The sequence below is a fragment of the Rhinatrema bivittatum genome, chromosome 2 (genome assembly GCF_901001135.1).
Source record: "Rhinatrema bivittatum chromosome 2, aRhiBiv1.1, whole genome shotgun sequence".
NCBI classification, from domain to species: Eukaryota; Metazoa; Chordata; class Amphibia; order Gymnophiona; family Rhinatrematidae; genus Rhinatrema; species Rhinatrema bivittatum.
The window spans coordinates 287,951,919-287,970,822 of NC_042616.1; the positions used below are offsets into that span (position 1 = coordinate 287,951,919).

General features: G+C 45.4%; 1 protein-coding gene across 1 annotated transcript in view; it reads left to right on the forward strand.

The window, feature by feature from the left end:
• CUL1 (cullin 1) overlaps positions 1–18,904 on the forward strand; it is a 359,727-nt gene that overhangs the window by 299,975 nt on the left and 40,848 nt on the right. The gene's annotated exons all lie outside the window — the stretch shown is intronic.

Genomic DNA, 18,904 nt, shown 5'->3' on the forward strand with positions numbered 1-18,904 from the left:
AGGGATGGTGCTTTTGGTGGCACCAGATTGGACCAGGAGACCATGGTACGCAGATCTGCAAAGGCTCCTGGTAGACTCTCCCCTCCAGTTTCTGGCGCACAGGAATCTGTTGCATCAGGGGCCTGTTCTTCACAAAGATCCGACTCTATTTTGTTTTATGGTATGGCCCTTGAGAAGACTTGCTTGCTGAGCATGGATATCCTACTGCAGTGATTGCTACCTTGCTATAAGCAAGAAAGTTCTCCACTTCCTTAGCCTATGTGTGGGTTTGGCTAGTATTCGAGGCTTGGTGTGAAGATCTAGGGGTTCTTCCATGTTCGGTTAAGATCCCATTCATTTTGGAATTTTTGCAGGATGAATTGAATAAAAAGTTGGCCCTTAATTCCTTAAAGGTACAGGTAGTGGCTCTTGTCTGTTTCTGGGGTCAGGTGAATGGTGGTCCCTTGTTACTCATCCAGATGTGGTCTATTTTTTGAAAGGAGTGAAATATCTTCGTCCTCCCTTGCAGTTACCGGTGCCCTTATGGGAGTCTGTCTGGTTTTGGATTTCTTATGTTTCAACCAATGCGTATCCTTTCCTTGCAGTTACTGACACTGAAAACTGTGTTTCTTGTGGCGATTTGTTCTGCGCATAGAATATCCGAGCTGTAGACCTTGTCTTGCCAGGTGCCATTCCTTCGAATGACTGCAGGGGCATTCTGTTCCTTCTTTTTTGTCAAAAGTGGTCTCTTATTTTCACTTGAATCAGTCCATTTCCCTGCCATCTCTAGATAGGGAGAGAGATGCAGAGAAATATTGCTTTTTACATTCCTGGAGGTCCAGCGGGGGTCAGGGAGCGATTTCCCGCCGCGAATCGTTTTCGTACGGAAAATGGCGCCGGCAGGAGATCGACTGCAGGAGGTCGTTCAGCGAGGCGCCGGAACCCTCGCTGAACGACCTCCTGCAGTCGATCTCCTGCCGGCGCCATTTTCCGTACGAAAACGATTCGCGGCGGGAAATCGCTCCCTGACCCCCGCTGGACCTCCAGGAACTTTTGGCCAGCTTGTGGGGGGCCTCCTGACCCCCACGAGACTTGCCAAAAGTCCAGCGGGGGTCCGGAAGGACCTCCTGCCGTCCAATCGTGTTCGTCTATGGCCGCCGCCATTTTTCGGCGCCATTTTGGAAAATGGCGCCGGCTGAAGACAACAAGATTCAGGAGCAGGAGCCCGTTCCGGACCGCTGCCGTTCCGGACCGCCGCTGGACCCGCAGGTTATTTAACTCATTTGGGGGGGGTTCGGGAGGGTGGGGGATTTAATTTAAAGGGTCAGGGGTGGGTTTTAGGGGGTTTTAATGTGCCGGTTTTGCGATTTTTAGATTTTTCACGATTTTTCACGATATTTTACCCCCCCCAAACGGCAACAATACGATTCCCTCCCCCTCCCACCCGAAATCGATCGTTAAGACGATTGAGGACACGATTCACATCCCTATTGTTAAGTCACAAGAGGATTGTGAGAAATTGCCAGAGGTACTTGCAAGGCTGGGCATCCAAATGGCAGATGAGATTTAAGGTGGACAAGTACAAAATGATGCACGTAGAGAAGAGCTACCTGATTTATAGCTATATAATGCAAGGTTCCACATTGGGAATCACCCCCCAGGAAAAGGATCTAGATATCGTCATGGATAATATGTTGAAATCCTCTGTTCAATGTACATTGGTAGCCAAGGAAGCAAATAGAATGCTAGGAATTATTTGGAAAGGAATGGAGAATCAAACAATACCATGCCTCTGGATTGCTCCCTGTTACAGCTGCATCTTAAATATGTGCAGTTCTGGGCACTGCCTCTCAAAATAGATATAGCAGAATTAGAAAAGGATGACCAAAATGATAAAGGGAATGGAACAAATCCCCTATGAGAAAAGGTTAAAGAGGTTAGAGCTCTTCAGCAAGAAGAGACGGCTGAGGGGGGGGGGGAGATATGATAGAGGTCTATAAAATGAGTGGTGTGGAACGGATAACACAAATCGGTTTACTCTGTCAAAAAGTACAAAGACTAGGGGACATTCAATTAAGTTAATAGGTAATACATTTAAGACAAATAGAAAATATATTTTGTTACTAAAAACACAATTTAAACTCTTGAATTCGTTGCCAGAGGATGTGGTGAAGGCTGTTAGTGTAGCTGAGTTTATAAAAGGTTTGGACAAGTTCCTGGAAGAAAAGTCCCTAAACCATTGTTAAGGTGGACTTGGGGAAAATCCCTGCAATAAGCAGCATAGAATCTATCTACCTTCTGGAATCCTGCCAGGTATTTTTTTTTTAATCTAGATTGGCCACTGTTGGAAACAGGGTAGTGGGCTTGATGGATCTTTGATATGACCCAGTTTGGTAAGTCTTGTATTCTTACTAGAGGAATGGTCAGCACTTCCTTGAGGTCTTTCAACACTCTGGGGTATACCCAGCTGCCTTTTACTTTCAATTGTGCTAGCATAGGGGAAGGCAATTTTCAGAAGCTCATTTACCTGTGTAAGGACCACTTTACCTGGATAAATTGACTGAAAATTATATAGCCCTTACCCAGATAAATGTGCTCATAATGTTGATCATCACATGATATTTTAGCCAGGTAAAAGGTAGGCAGGCTTGAAGGTATGTATCAGGGGAGGGGAAATGACTTGCATAGATTGCATTCTCAAATCTATTGCCCCAGTTAGGACCATCCTTATAGAGGGGTGCAATCTGTGACAGTCATGTCCAGTAAGAGAAGAAAACATCAGTTGTGGCCAATGTGATGGCTGCAGATCAGAGTCATCCTATTCCTATTGAGTTGCATGTGTTATTTTCAAGGGACATGTCCTTGCAGAAAAAGGGGTAAATCTGTGGGGATACCATTTCTCTAGTGCAGTTTTCAAAAGGAAAATTATATGCTTACTTGTCCGGTGAGAGTTGGTGGAAAGTCAGCAGACAAAAGTACATGAGGAATTTGCATCCATGTGGGTACTTTGTAAAACTGGCCCTGGACCGCTACTTTGTTTACCAAGTGGCAATGTGTTCAGCCCACTGTCCCTTATGTCTTTGTCTTTTGCACTTGAACTCTGAGCAAAAATATTTGATACGATCCTCCTCATCACTAAACCATGTCTTTCCCCTTTTAATTTTTACTGTTTCCTGTTTAGTGGTCGTCTTTTCACTTAGTTTTATCCCCTGCCTTTTCTGACTGGGCAGTATACACTTCTGTTTAAGCTTTAGTTAACTGCTCTTCCTGGTTTCCTTTGTTTCTCGTAGTAATTTTTTCTGTTCTCTTTCCTTGTATTTCATAAAATATATTCCTTTTTGCTTTTCTGCCTTTTTACTGCTCTATAGTAGTCTCTTCATTCTCTTGTACCCATGGCAATTTTCCTAATGGCCCACCAAATGTTTTACCTAGTCAATTTGAAAAATCCCCTAAGTGCACAAATTCTCAGTTTGTGTATGGCATACCAGCTCAAGGTAGGAATATAATCTTCCCCTAGCTTGGCACCTGGCAAATCAAGAGCAGACCTCAGGAAGAGCGATCAGTTCATTGTAATCACAAGTGTTTGTATTAAATTTCCCTCAATCACATCACTATCCATCACCCCCCCCCACACACACACACACACACACGCACGCACGCGTGCGTGCACACTATTAAAGTGGATTGGAGTGAAAATCAGGACTAAGTCCAGGCCACCATGACCTTAGGAGAAGAGAGAAATAGCAAATGTTGAGAATGATAAACCAGTTTGTCTCACCCATGGCAAGCCTTTCTGTGAGGCAAGCACAATAAAACTGAAGTCACTGATCTCAAGCCTGATACGGTACTCCAGGCTCACAGAGGAGTCATTCAAAAGGTAGAGGCCTCTTCTCTTTCCCCCCCCCGCTTTGTCAAATTCTGCAACATCTATGCTGTATCCAATCCGGGTATGTAACTTAGGGATTTAGCAAGTGGCCCCTCCAAGATGCCACCACAGGAACCTTTAGGAGATGCGAACTGCCTTAGAAGCATTAAAGACTTTCAGAAACTACATGATCAACAAAATTGTCCAGCTTCATGTACATAAAAAAACAGACAAGCAAGAGCACATGAGATCCCACAGCTGGTGGCAAGAAGCTTCAAGGGTGAGGAATTGAGCAGCCTTTTACAAGATATCCCTAAGGGCAGACTAGTTCATCATCTGTGAGAGCCCTATAAGTGATCTCTGAATCAGTATGTGGTGCACAAACAGGAGGAGCAGTTAGAGAACTTGGAGAATCGGCCATGCCACAACAACCTGCGATTCGTAGGCCTGCCAGAATCCCTAGATAATCATGAGTTGCTATCCTTTTTGGAATCATGGTTACCCTGTGAACTGAATCTATCCAGCAATCACGGGATATTGTTAATATGTATCAAGCGAGCTTATTGGTTGAGCGCCAAGTGGGATGCGTGTGGTGATAGCCCGGTTGCTCAATGTTGTCCATAAAGTAGAGGTTCAACAAGCCATATTAGCTGGAAAACAACTTATTTATGAAGGGCAAATAGTCATGGTCTTTCAGGACTATTCCTCCAAATTATCAGCTCAATGCTGGAAATTTGCTCCTGTTTGCACTGAATTGTTTCAACTGGGCATCTGCTCTGACCTACTTTATCCAGCAAAGCTGTGAATTGCTCACAAGGATGGAGTCAAGTGGTTTACTTCAGTTGTGGAAGCAAAGAAATTTGTAGCAGCCATGGATCACAAACACAGCACAGTCAACTTGCTCTAAATACCTGATTTGGGTAGTCATAAGAGCTGATGGGCTCTTGCGCTTAATCTAATCCAAATTACGGGTTTTGTTTTCAGTGAGAGAGTGCACATGTTTCACAAAGATTAAAACTGGTTTTTAGAATTTCTCTCCTGCAAAGCAATATCCCTGCATGTTGCCAGGCACTGAAGGGGAACATGAGCTTATGTGCTTGGAACTTATTTTTCAAACAGAGGTTCAGAGTTCAGGACACTCTGTTATATATTGCTGCCTATCACTTATTTTTTTAGCTGTTTCTTTTTTTTCTCCCTTAATTTATTCACCGCTAACTACTTTATTACTCACAAACACCTCCCAACCGGTATACCTAGCATCATACCCAGTTGAGACTATTAATAGTATGATGGTTCATAAATTATCTTGTTTTATACATTGGTTCATATTTTCTCTATTTCTAACCCCTCCCACAGTTACCTTATAATCCACAGGCCCGTTCATATAAACTTATGTTCTCTAATTGTTTCCTCGGAGTGTAGGCATGTGCCACCTCCCACAGTTATGAATGTAAACTGTTGATTCCATGTAAAATTTTGTTATACCTGTAAACCGGAGTGAAGGCCATTCGCTAAACTTCGGTATAAAAAAAAAACCATATAAAAAAATAAATAAAATGACTGTTGGGTACATCATCCTGGACCTTATTTTTTCTTATCTTCCCTTTTCCTTAATTTTTTTCTCTCTTTAATTCCCAATTAATGTACAACTATTACCCTGTGGTACAATTTGGGGACTTTCTTGTACATAAAGAGACCGGAGCATATCTTTTGCTGTGATTGTGTGGGGTAGGTGTGAGGTGAGGTAAACCTTAGCATGGAATGTGATCTTTGTACTTGCAGTATGGGGTTACTTGGTGAGGAGGGTAGGGACTGTTATTTTTTTAGTTGAGCAGATGGTATTTTTCTCCAGAGTTTATGTGGTTGAATTGGAGATTTAGGAGAGGGTTCACACTGGGAGGACTCTGATCCACAAAGTTGTGTTGACAGTCTACTATATGTTGCTTCCTTATGCTAGAGTAAATGTATTCTAATAATGTGAGGGTATTGTCTTGGAATGTATGTGGCATAAACTCAGCAATTAAACGATCCAAGATTTTGGCTGCTTTAAATAAAAATAGAGCAGATATAGCCTGTCTTCAAGAGACCCTCTAAACGATTTGGAGCACCAGACGTTGAAAAGAGGATGGGTGGGGGAGGCTAGATTTTCCTCAGCTACCATCAAATCGGCAGGTGGAGCCGTGTTGATTCACAAAACATCCCGCTACTGATTAAGACGGATATCCGAGATCACAGGGGTCGCTTTGTAATCGTAATTGCTGAGTTGCACAATAAACCGATAATTTTCTGTAATATTTACATGCCAAATAATTATGAGCACTGTTTTTTTAAACGACAAGTGCAAACAAATTCTCAGATGGTCCGAATTCTTGAATAAATCAGAAATTTTATTATGGCAACTCCACTGTTTAGGAATATAATTTCTCAATTTGATTTAAGGATCCCCTGACACGGACCCCGTGTTTTGCCAAAGCTGGCTGCATCGGGAGGGACAACACAAAACATCTTTCTGTAAAAACAAATATGAATATCACCATTCAAAAGGACCAAAGAACATAGGGCACAACAGACAATCCATCAAAGAAAACTTAACAAAATGTATAAGAACATACTGTTTTCCGTATAGAATGACAGGTTACAGGGAATGCGTCAGTGTTACAGTACAACCAAGATTTAAACGCTCAGATGGTTTTGGCACGAAAACACATTGACCAATCAAATAGGGGGCATGGACGGCCAATCAGAACATGGCAGAAGAAACTCCAGTGAAAAAAACTCCATTCGAGTTCACAATTCAAACCATTAGGTACAACAGAGTTCAGCAAATAGATCCATTTTTGTTCTCTTTTAATTAAAATCTCTGGATAATTACCCCCCCCCCCCCCCCCCCCCCCCCCCCCCCCCGTGAGGGAGGGTGAACTACCTCAAGAACAAAAAACTTCAAGTCAAGTCATGTGTGCGAGTGCTATGACCAGTGCTCCACCAGAGGGGCATTTTCACACTGATTTTTAATATTAGATCTGTGTTCGATGATACGGGTTTTAATCATACGGGATGTTTTTCCTACGTATAATTTCATACAGGGACAAATAATAACGTAAACTGCCCCAGTAGATGTACAGTCAGAGGAGCCATACAGAGTAAAAGTTCTCTTTGTGGTCAGGTGTAGGAAACTTGATGTATTATTTGTTAAAGGGCATACGGAACAATGGCCACAGGAACTGTGACCGCTTTCAATATGGGGCTGTGTGTTAGTAGATTGATATCCAGTATGAATGAACATATCTCTGAGATTTTTGCTTCTATGGTATGTAAAGTGAAGGGAGGTGTTAAATACAGAATTAAGTGACAAAGCTGACCAAAGTTTCCAAATGATATTGGAGATAAAGTTACTTTTAGTGGAAAAAGGAAGTATACAATTCACAGAATCCTCTTCAGAGTGATTTTTGGGTAAAAAAAAAAAGGAGGTCCTGGTTAACCTACAACGCTCGTTTATATGCCTGCCATAAGACTTGACGTGGGTACCCTCTCGTGCTGAACCGAGCAGACATCTGCTTAGCCTGTATAATGAACTCGTCTTGCGTAGGGCACAGCCACCGTAATCTCAAAAACTGGCCCGAGGGAATGTTATTCTTAAGTAGGCGCGGGTGACAACTGGCAAAGTTCAGCAGGGTATTGCGATCTGTGTCTTTTCGAAAAATAGTGGTAGAAAAACCTTCATTAGTCAAAGAGATTATAATATCAAGGAAGGGGACCTGAGTCGTATGAATATTATAAATAAATTGTAAATTTACAGCTAGGTGGAAAAAGGAGATTGCCATTAGGATATTGCATTTAGAACACCAGTTGGACATTGCAAAATGCTGATATTGTCAAAATCCTTCAGCCGTGAACCGCACACAGTTTGTTAAAGGGCAGCAGGCAGTTGTAAATGTGCAGCTTCCTGGCTTCCCTAGATTTTTCTCTCAAAAAGAAATTGAACTCCCTAATGCTTAGTTTTGATGCTGAAAAAGCCTTTGACAGGGTGAATTGGCAGGTTTTTTTTTTAGGCTCTTAAGGGATTTGGTTGTCATGGCCCATTTATTTCCTTTCTCACCACACTCTATACAAACCCTCGGGCAGCGATTTTGGTTAAAGGAAAATTGGTTCTTACCTGCGAATTTTCATTCAGTCCAGACTCCTGGGTTTTGCCTCCCAGCAGATGAAGACAGAGAAAATTTCACAGGTACCACCTTCTAACTGGTGTGCCACCTTCTACTCCTCGGTATTTATCAGTACCCAAGCAGAGAAAAAACTTAAGAACCAAACAACTTCGCATGTGTGAACTCCACTCCCAATCCCCAGAACGAGCAGAGGATGAGGAACAAAAAAACAATTAACTTTGTAGCAGAAATCTGCAGAACCTTATTCCATAGATCAGAAAAGTTAGGAAGAAAAAATAAATACCGATCGAGTGGGCTCCCTTTAACTACTCCCTCACCCAAAAAGGCTGAACCTCTGCAGTGGGTGAGCATCTGGATTGATCTGTGCTACTACAGGAATGAAAATTAGCAGGTAAGAACCAATTTTCCTTTCCCTGTACGTACCAGATCAGTCCAGACTCCTGGGATGTACCCAAGCTTCCCTAAACGGGGTGGGACTGCAAGAGGTCCCACTCAAAGGACACCTTCGTCAAAATTGCAAACATCTGTGGCTTGGACATCCAGGTGGTAGTGTCTAACAAATGTATAGAATGTGCCCTTAACCCCTCCGGGACTGGGCGACCTTGACAGATATAGGTAGACCCAATAGCCTCCTTCAACCAACACGCTATTGTAGCTTTTGATGCCTTCTGCCCTTTCTTAGCGCCATGCCACAACACAAAAAGATGATCCAACAATCGGAAACTTCATAACCTCCAAATAGCATAATATAGCTCTTCTGACATCAAGTTGTCTCAAAACCCTGGCATGAGGAGAATTGAGCTCCAGGTCTGAAAAGGCTGGAAAATCCACAGATTGAGATGAAAGGACGATACTACTTTTGGTAGAAAGGATGTCATAATGCCTCTGTATCGCTCCATGGTGAGACCGCACCTTGAATACTGTGTACAATTCTGGTCGCCGCATCTCAAAAAAGATATAATTGCGATGGAGAAGGTACAGAGAAGGGCTACCAAAATGATAAAGGGAATGGAACAGCTCCCCTATGAGGAAAGACTAAAGAGGTTAGGACTTTTCAGCTTGGAGAAGAGACGGGTCAGGGGGGATATGATAGAGGTGTTTAAAATCATGAGAGGTCTAGAACGAGTAGATGTGAATCGGTTTTTTACTCTTTCGGATAATAGAAAGACTAGGGGGCACTCCATGAAATTAGCATGTGGCACATTTAAAACTAATCAGAGAAAGTTCTTTTTCATTCAACGCACAATTAAACTCTGGAATTTGTTGCCAGAAGATGTGGTTAGTGCAGTTGGTATAGCTGTGTTTAAAAAAGGATTGGATAAGTTCTTGGAGGAGAAGTCCATTACCTGCTATTAAGTTGACTTAGATTATAACCACCGCTATTACTAGCAATGGTAACATGGAATAGACTTAGTTTTTGGGTACTGCCAGATTCTTATGGCCTGGATTGGCCACTGTTGGAAGCAGGATGCTGGGCTTGATGGACCCTTGGTCTGACCCAGTATGGCATGTTCTTATGACCGTTCGCAAAGAGATTCCAGAATCCGAGATTCTCAAAAATGGCTCAAAAATGGCTCAGAGACTCACCTGGCGGAGCAAATTGCTACCAAGAACACCACCTTCAAAGTCAGATCTTTCAATGTGGCTTTCTTAAGTGACTTGAAAGGGGCTTCACACAAGCCTTTAAAGACCAGATTCAAGCTCCATGAGGGACACACCATATGGACAGGAGGATGCAAATGCTTCACCCCTCTATGAAAATGTATCACATCCGGACGAGCCGTGAGAGAAGAACCTTGGACTTTTCCCCTTAGGCATTCTAGGGCTGCAACCTGAACCCTCAGAGAGTTGAGAGATAAGCCCTTTGTAAGACCATTCTGTAAGAAAGATAGGACCGTGGTCACCGAAGCTCGATGAGGATCAGCAACCTGCATCTTGCACCAAGACTCAGACCCTCCAAACTCGAGTATACTCCATGGAAATGGAGGGTTTCTGAGCTCACAACAAAGTAGAAATGACTTCTTCTGGATTATCCTTCTTCCTCAACTGCCTCCTCTAAAAAGCTAGGCCCCAAGACAAAAGCAATCTGCTTGATCGAAAAATATATGACCTTGACGTAGGAGATTTGGGAGATGACTTAACCGCAGGGGTTCATCCATTGGCAGGTTGACCAGATCCTCAAACCACGGTCGATGCGGCCACTAGGATCACTCGGACTGGATGAACTTCTATTCTCCTGATCACCTTGCCAATCAGGAGCCATGGAGGAAACACATAAAGGAGAATGTCCTGAGACCAAGAGACTACCAGCACATCTACGGATTCTGCTCTGTGCTCTCTTCTGCAGCTGAAGAAGCGCTCCGCCTTGGCATTCCCTCGGGTTGCCATCAGGTCTACATCACATTGGCCCCACTTGCGGGAGATTAAATCCATGGCACTCTTCGACAACTCCCATTCTCCGGGCTCTAACTGCTGATGGCTGAGAAAATCTGCCTGAATGTTGGAGGTCCCTGCTATATGGGATGCTGGTACCATTGTCAAATGACGTTCTGCCCAGGACATCAGCATCTCCATTTCCAGAGCTACTGCACAGCTCTTGTTCCTCCATGCCAGTTGATATAAGCCACCATTGTTGCATTGTAAAACAGGACCCTAACTGCCCTGGTATGTATAAGGAGGAGAAAGCTCTCCAGATCCAGCCTCACCACCCTCGTCTCCGGGTGATTCATCAACCAAGTTGCCACCTCCGTGGACCACTGGCCCTGGGCCTCTTGGGTCTGGCATACAGCTCCCTATCCAGAGAGGCTGGCATCGGTGGTCACCACCATCCATTGAGGTACCTCGAGGTTCACACCACGTTCTAAATGGCCTTGAGCAAGCACCACAAGAGGCTGGACCTGGCAACTTCCGTAAGTGGGAGCTAGAGATGAAATGGTCGATGCCATGGAGCCAAGAACCTGTAAATAGTCCCAGATCCTGGGCACCTGAATTTGCAACAGGCTTCGGACTTGGGCTCGCAGCTTGAGAATCCTCTCCTTCGAGAGGAAATCCTTGCCCAAGTGAGTATCGAATCGGGCCCCTAGAAACTCCAGGACTTGGGAAGGAGTTAGTTGAGTCTTGGCTAGGTTGACAACCCACCCCAGAGAGCGTAGGCAGAGTAATACTGTTTCCACTGCCTGCGTGCACAACTCCTCTGACTTTGCTCGTATTAGCCAGTCGTCCAGATAGGGATGGACCAAAATGCCCTCTCTCCACAAAGCCGCTGCCACTATGACCATCACCTTGGTGAAGATCCGTGGAACCGTGGCCAGGCCGAATGCTGGTGCGCAAAACTGGAAATGTTGACCGAGAATCATAAACCTGAGATATCTCTGATGGTCCCTGTGTATCCCAAAGTGCAAGTAGGCCTCCATCAGATCCAGGGAGGCCAGGAACTCTCCCTTTCACACTGCTGTTATCACCAATCGAAGATTCTCCATCTGAACATGGGGCACCTTTAGGGTCACATTGACCTTCTGCAAGTCCAGGATTGGACGGAACGTTCTCTCCTTCTTTGGGACCACAAAGTAAATAGAATACCTCCCCTGGCCTTGCTCTTCGTGGGGAAAAGGAACAATGGCCCCTAGCCCTCAGAGCCTCTGGATGGTCTGCTGGACAACGTGCTTCTTTGCAGGGGAGCCGCAAGGAGACACTAGGAACAGACTTAGCGGATGAGCAAACTCTAATGTGTAACTATGTTCTATCACTCTTAGAACCCACTAGTCCAACATGATCTTGGCCCATGCCTGGTAAAAAAAAAAAAAAGTCAGCCGACCCCCAATGAGTGGAACTGAGGAGTGTGCCAGCAGCATATCATTTGGAGGACTTGGTGCTGCCCATCCCTGGGGCAGGCACTTCATAGTTGGTTCTGCAGCCATGAAAGGATTGGGATCAAATCTGAGACCTCCGCAAGGTCTGTCTCTGGCCTGTGCCCGGAGCTTTGCTCTGACAGAAACATCGTTGGCCCCTGAAATGGGATCAAGCTGGGGAACTCTTCGGACCTTTTGGCTTGTCCTCTGGGAACTTATGTACTTTATTCTCTCCCAGTTGCTTTATCAGCTGTTCAAGGTCCTCTCCAAAAAGGAACTTGCCCTTGAAGGGGATCACCCCGAGCTTCGCCTTTGAGGAAATGTCTGCCGCCCAATTACGCAGCCACGAGTCTCCATGCCAAGACTGCTGACACCATGGTTCTGGATATAGTATGCAGTAGGTTATACAAGGCATCAGCTCCATAAGCTACTGCAGCCTAAAAACCGCTCCACCTGCTTCACTTCCTGAGGCACAAGATCCCTAGCGCTCTGCAACTGTTGCACCCATCATAAAATTGTCCTCAGCATATAACTGGGCAAACTGCCACTCTGATGCTGAGAGCAGCGACTTCAAATATCTTTTTGAGATGCACCTCCAGTTTGCAATCTTGCAGATCTTTCAAAGCCGCCGCTCCAGCGACCAGTATGGTAGTCCTCTTTGTGACTGCCGAAACTGACGCGTCCACCTTAGGAACCTTCAACAGTTCCAGAGTGTCCTCCGGCAACGGATACAGCTTGTCCATGGCCCTGCTGACTTTGAGGCCCGTCTCAGGAATATCCCACTCCTGGACCATCAACTGCTTCATCATCTCATGAAAAGGGAAGATCTTCATTGGACACCACAAGCCCGCCATGACAGGGTTCACCATGTCCAAGCTCGGCTCCGCTTGGTGGGATGTCATGCCCAACTCCGCCAGGTCATGTGGGACAAGAGGGGCCAATTTGTCGTTCTGGAATAAGCGGACCAACTTAGGATCATCCTCCTCATGGAAAGGGACTGAACATGGTTGTCTCCTGCATCAGGACCCACCAGGGGGGAGAGCCTCAAGAAGGCCATCTTCTGGGTCCAAGCCCTCCAAGGAGACCTCCTGAGGCGCTCCCCCCCCCCGTCCCATGGAAGCTTGGACTGTATGGACTCTAAGAGCGGCCAGCGTGTCCCCTGGCCTGGGAGCTTTCTGAAGGAGCCCTTGACTCCCCCTGCTCCTGGGAGCCCCTCTCTGGAGGGAGATCCCCTCCCCTTGCCGATCTGTCTTCCACCATGTGAAAGGCACTTAAAATGGCTGCCGTTCCCGCGCTGAGGGGGAATGGGTCAGCCTGAGGCTCCTTTGCAGCCGGCACCTGCCTGGTGCTGCACTGCAGATCTAGGGCTGCTGCCGCATCATTGGAGGGACCCTCCCCTCCGGGGAGGCAGTGGAGACTCAGGCTGGACGACGTGTGGTTCGGAAGCCGCACTCCACAAATAGTTCATGGGCCTGCCGCTGTATGACTTTCCAGCGGCAATCTCCAGAAAAGCGCCGATATCGCCGAGGGTGGAGAGAAAGAGAGCCCGATTGCAAATAGAAACAGTTTGCCTCCCCGTGCGCAATCCCTCACGCGAGCAGGCTACCCTCCCCCAGTCAACTGCTCCTGCTCCGTTCCCCACAGTAAGAGCACAAGAGCCCGTCTGGGTCTCTAAACTTTCTTTTTTGTAAAACTTTAGCAAGGTAGGAAAGAAAATGAAGGATACTTCTCTGAAACTATGGGTTATAAGGCGGTGCCTGTTAAATTTTCTCGGTCGCCATCTGCTTGAAGGGAGGAAAAAACCCAGGAGTCTGGACTGAACTGGGTACATACAGGGAATGGGGAATTCTCTAGGGATTTTACTTTGTCCAGGGATTCTCATCAGGGGTGCCCACTGTCCCCGCTACTTTTTGTTCTTTCCCTCGATCCTCTTGAGAATTCTGAACTCTTCTGCTAATATAAGAACATAAGAACATGCCATACTGGGTCAGACCAAGGGTCCATCAAGCCCAGCATCCTGTTTCCAACAGAGGCCAAAACCAGGCCACAAGAACCTGGCAAGTACCCAAACACTAAGTCTATTCCATGTTACCGCTGCCAGTAATAGGAGTGGTTATTTTCTAAGTCAACTTAATTAATAGCAGGTAATGGACTTCTCCTCCAAGAACTTATCCAATCCTTTTTTAAACACAGCTATACTAACTGCACGAACCACATTCTCTGGCAACAAATTCCAGAGTTTAATTGTGCGTTAAGTGAAAAAGAACTTTCTCCGATTAGTTTTAAATGTGCCACATGCTAACTTCATGGAGTGCCCCCTAATCTTTTTGTTATCTGAAAGAGTAAATAATCGATTCACATCTACCCGTTCTAGACCTCTCATGATTTTAAGCACCTCTATCATTATCCCCCCTCAGTCGTCTCTTCTCCAAGCTGAAAAGTCTTAACCTCTTTAGTCGTTCCTCGTAGGGGAGCTGTTCCATTCCCCTTATCATTTTGGTCGCCCTTCTCTGTACCTTCTCCATCGCAACTATATCTTTTTTTGAGATGTGGCGACCAGAATTGTACACAGTATTCAAGGTGCGGTCTCACCATGGAGCGATACAGAAGCATTATGACATTTTCTGTTTTATTCACCATTCCCTAATAATTCCCAACATTCTGTTTGCTTTTTTGACTGCTGCAGCAGACTGAACCGACGATTTCAATGTGTTATCCACTATGATACCTAGATCTCTTTCTTGGGTGGTAGCACCTAATATGCAACCTAACATTGTATAACTATAGCATGGGTTATTTTTCCTTAGATGCATCACCATGCACTTATCCACATTAAATTTCATCTGCCATTTCGATGCCCAGTTTTCCAGTCTCACAAGTTCTTCCTGCAATTTATCACAATCTGCTTGTGATTTAACTACTCTGAACAATTTTGTATCATCTGCAAATTTGATTACCTCACTCGTCATATTTCTTTCCAGATCATTTATAAATATATTGAAAAGTAAGGGTCCCAGTACAGATCCCTGAGGCACTCCACTGTCCACTCCCTTCCACTGAGAAAATTGTCCATTTAATCCTTCTCTCTGTTTCCTTTTAGCCAGTTTGTAATCCATGAAAGGACATTGCCACCTATCCCATAACTTTTTACATGGGATAATATGTGGGAACACTTTCTATAAAGTGGGGCATTCACCAACAACTTGCTGATACATATTACTGACCCCCATCAATTCTTTGTGTAATGCTCTATGTGTCATTAGAGAATATGCCCTTTAGCTGGTCTCAAACTAATTTTGGACAAATCAGAAGCAATGGTGATTGGCTCTTGGAACATGGCAGAGTGGGGGTACGATTTTCTCTTGAAATGGGTGGGGACATGGCTTAAATATCTGGGAGTTTGGCTGCCTAAGGACATTTCTGACCTTTTTTCCATAAATATTTCCAAACTACAGGACAAGACTGAGACTTCTGTCCTTTCTTGGATGCATTTACGCTTGTCACTCACAGGATGTGTACATCTCGTAAAAATGACTATACTACCTCATGGGTTCTATGTAATGGGAGTTTTACCTTTATCTCTCCATGATTCTACCCTCAAAAGGTTTCATGGGGCACAATCATTATCTTTGGAGAGGCAAGAAACCTAGGCTGGTTCTCAGGGTGCTAATGACACCTATCTCTAAGGGAGGATTGCGGTTCCCTGCCTTATGGATATATAATCATGCCATAAATCTAAGGCATATAGGAGACTGGCTCCTGAATACCACATTTTACTTTGATATTGTTTTAGAGTCACAGTTAGTTTTCTCTTTGAGATTTGTTCTCCAGGCTAAATATTCTGCTGTGCCGCGTCATGTACACTCTGTTGCTTCTCTCTCCTCTCCGCTGAACTTGGCGATGGCTGACCGCCAAAGCCTCCTTATCCTCTAGTCTTTCTTCTTTCATGCCTATTTGGGGTAATGGGAATTTTCTTCCAGGTATGGGACTATCACATTAAATGGGAATTGCTGGGATTTGTACATTTTTCTCAAATGTTTAACACTAGTGGTTCTGTACTGTCATTTTCAGACATGTGCACTAGATATCATTTGCCTTCTCAGGATTTTTTCTGTTACCATCACATGAGACACCAGTTCCAAATTTTACAGGCCCAGGATTTCAGAGACTCGAACTGGCAGTTTCTCATGGACTGGTTTGATCAGGAGGATCCTCAATGCCACTCTGTTTCCTTTTTTTTGTAAGACCATGGAAACTCAATATAAATCTTGGTCGTTGGATGCACACTGATCTAAATGGTAGCAGGAATTACAGTTCCAATTTACACTTTCAACTTTTACTGCTCCCTTCTTGACCATTCCCAAGATTATTTGCAATGTTCTAATGAGGGAAACTCGATTTAAAGTGTTGTGTTAGGTGTATCTGTCTCAACGTCAAGCTAAGATTGCAGATTCCGATATCTGTACTAAATGCCAAGTGGAAGTGGCAAACTTGGGTCATTCTCTTTGGAGATGCAGTTTGAGTCAAACAGTTTGGAAAATGTTTTTTTATTTTGCGGCTGAGAATATTTCTCAGGCAACCTGAAGCACAAACTATGGCTCAATAAAATTTTTGTGCTAGTAGCAACAGCCATCCTGCAAGTGTAGAGGCAAGATGATGCCCCTTCCATAACCCACTGGAATAATAAGGTCATTGTTCTATTAGGTATGGAACCGCTCCAGCAAATATTCTTCTTCGATGTCTAAGCGACAGTGTATGGCGGTGTGATGACATTTATATAGTCTCTACTGCACATGGGGGTAGATTTTCAGAGCCCTGCTCGCCTAAATCCGCCCAAAACCGGGCGGATTTAGGCGAGCAGGGCCCTGCGCGCCGGGAAGCCTATTTTACATAGGCCTCCCGGCGCGCGCAGAGCCCCGGGACTCGCGTAAGTCCCGGGGTTCTCGGAGGGGGGCGTGTCGGGGGGCGGGCCCCCTCGTCGCGGCGTTCCGGGGGCGTGTCGGCAGCGTTTTGGGGGCGGGTACGGGGCGTGGCTACGGCCCGGGGGCGTGGCCGCGCCCTCCGTACCCGCCCCCAGGTCGCGGCCCGGCGCGCAGCAGGCCCGCTGGCGCGCGGGGATTTACGTCTCCCTCCGGGAGGCGTAAATCCCCCGACAAAGGTAAGGGGGGGGTGTAGACAGGGCCGGGCGGGTGGGTTAGGTAGGGGAAGGGAGGGGAAGGTGAGGGGAGGGCAAAGGAAAGTTCCCTCCAAGGCCGCTCCGATTTCGGAGCGGCCTTGGAGGGAACGGGGGGAGGCAGTGCGGCTCGGCGCGCGCAGGCTATACAAAATCGATAGCCTTGCGCGCGCCGATCCAGGATTTTAGTGGATACGCGCGGCTCCGCGCGTATCTACTAAAATCCAGCGTACTTTTGCTTGAGTCTGATGCGCAAGCAAAAGTAGGCTGATCGCGCTTCTTTTAAAATCTACCCCATGATGTGCAGTCAAATTTTGAATGATTTTGAATACTGAGTATTGCACATTATCCTTTTTTGAAAAAACATTTTTAGTAACCTATATTCTTATCATTCTGCTACTTAAGATCAGCCATCTCAGCAAGGGGAGGGGGAGGATACGGGGATTCACAGGTTTGGGTTTAAATACGATCTAGATAATGTGTGATATGTAAGAGAGTACATTACGTATCATATATTATCATCTGTGTACTTATAATTCCTTTGTGTTTGAAAATTAATAAAAAAGATTATACATAAAGGGGCAGATTTAAAAAAACTACGCCAGTGCGTACTTTTGTTCGCGCGACCGACGCAAACAAAAGTACGCCGGATTTTAATAGATACGCGCGTAGCCACGCGTATTTTTTAAAATCCGGGGTCAACACGCGCAAGGCTGCACAAAATCGGCAGCCTGTGCGCACCGAGCTGCGCAGCCTGCCTCCGTTCCCTCCGAGGTCGCTCAGAAATCGGAGCGGCCTTGGAGGGAACTTTCCTTCCGCCTCCCCCCACCCCCCGGCCCTAATTCCCCCCCTACCTTTATTCCAAAAGTTACGCCTGCCTAACTTGCGTGCGCAGGGCCAGCTGCTGGCGCGCCATGTTCGAGTCCGGGTCCGGGGCTGGTCCATTTACTCTATGGGGGGGGGGGGGGGGGTTGTTATAGGGATGGGGACCCTATGTTTGCTGTTTGTTCTCGCTGCTTTGTCTGATTGTTGTTGGAAATTTTTATTGGTGATGATAAAATAGATTTGACAAATTTGCTTGCACTTCCTCTTTAGAGAAGTTAATGATAACCTGGGAAATAAAGCCCAGATTTCAAACGCCCTGCATGCTTAAAATCTGGGCTTTATGCGCATGGCCGAGCCTTGTACGCACCGAACCAATTTTTGAAGAGGCCCGGCCATGCGCATAAAGTCCAGTATGCGCACAAGTGCTGGGCTTCTTTGAAGGGGTGGAGCAGGCTGGGACAGCACCATTGTTCATTGTCCCGAAGACCTGGCTGCAGGCGTGCGCAACTTCAGCTTGGGAGCTGACGTAAGCTGTGCAACAAAGAAAACAAAATACCATGTGTGTTGGGTAAGAGTATAGTGATAGGAGTATACTACCATCCACCTGGACAAAATGGTCAGACAGATGATGAAATGCTAAGAGAAATCAGGGAAGCAAACCAATTTGGCAGTGCAATGATAATGGGAGATTTCAATTACCCCAATATTGACTGGGTAAATGTAACATGCTAGAGACAAAGTTCCTGGATATAATAAATGATTGCTTCATGGAGCAATTGGTTCAGGAACCAACAAGAGAGGGAGCTATTTTAGATTTAATTCTTAGTGGAACACAAGATTTGGTGAGAGAAGTAACGGTGGTGGGGCCACTTGGCAACAGTGATCATAACATGATCAAATTTAAACTAATAACTGGAAGGGGGACAATAAGTAAATCTGCAGCTCTAACACTAAATTTTAAAAAGAGAAACTTTGATAAAATGAGGAAAATAGTTAGAAAAAAACTGAAAGGTGCAGCTGCAAAGGTTAAAAGTGTTCAACAGGCTTGGAC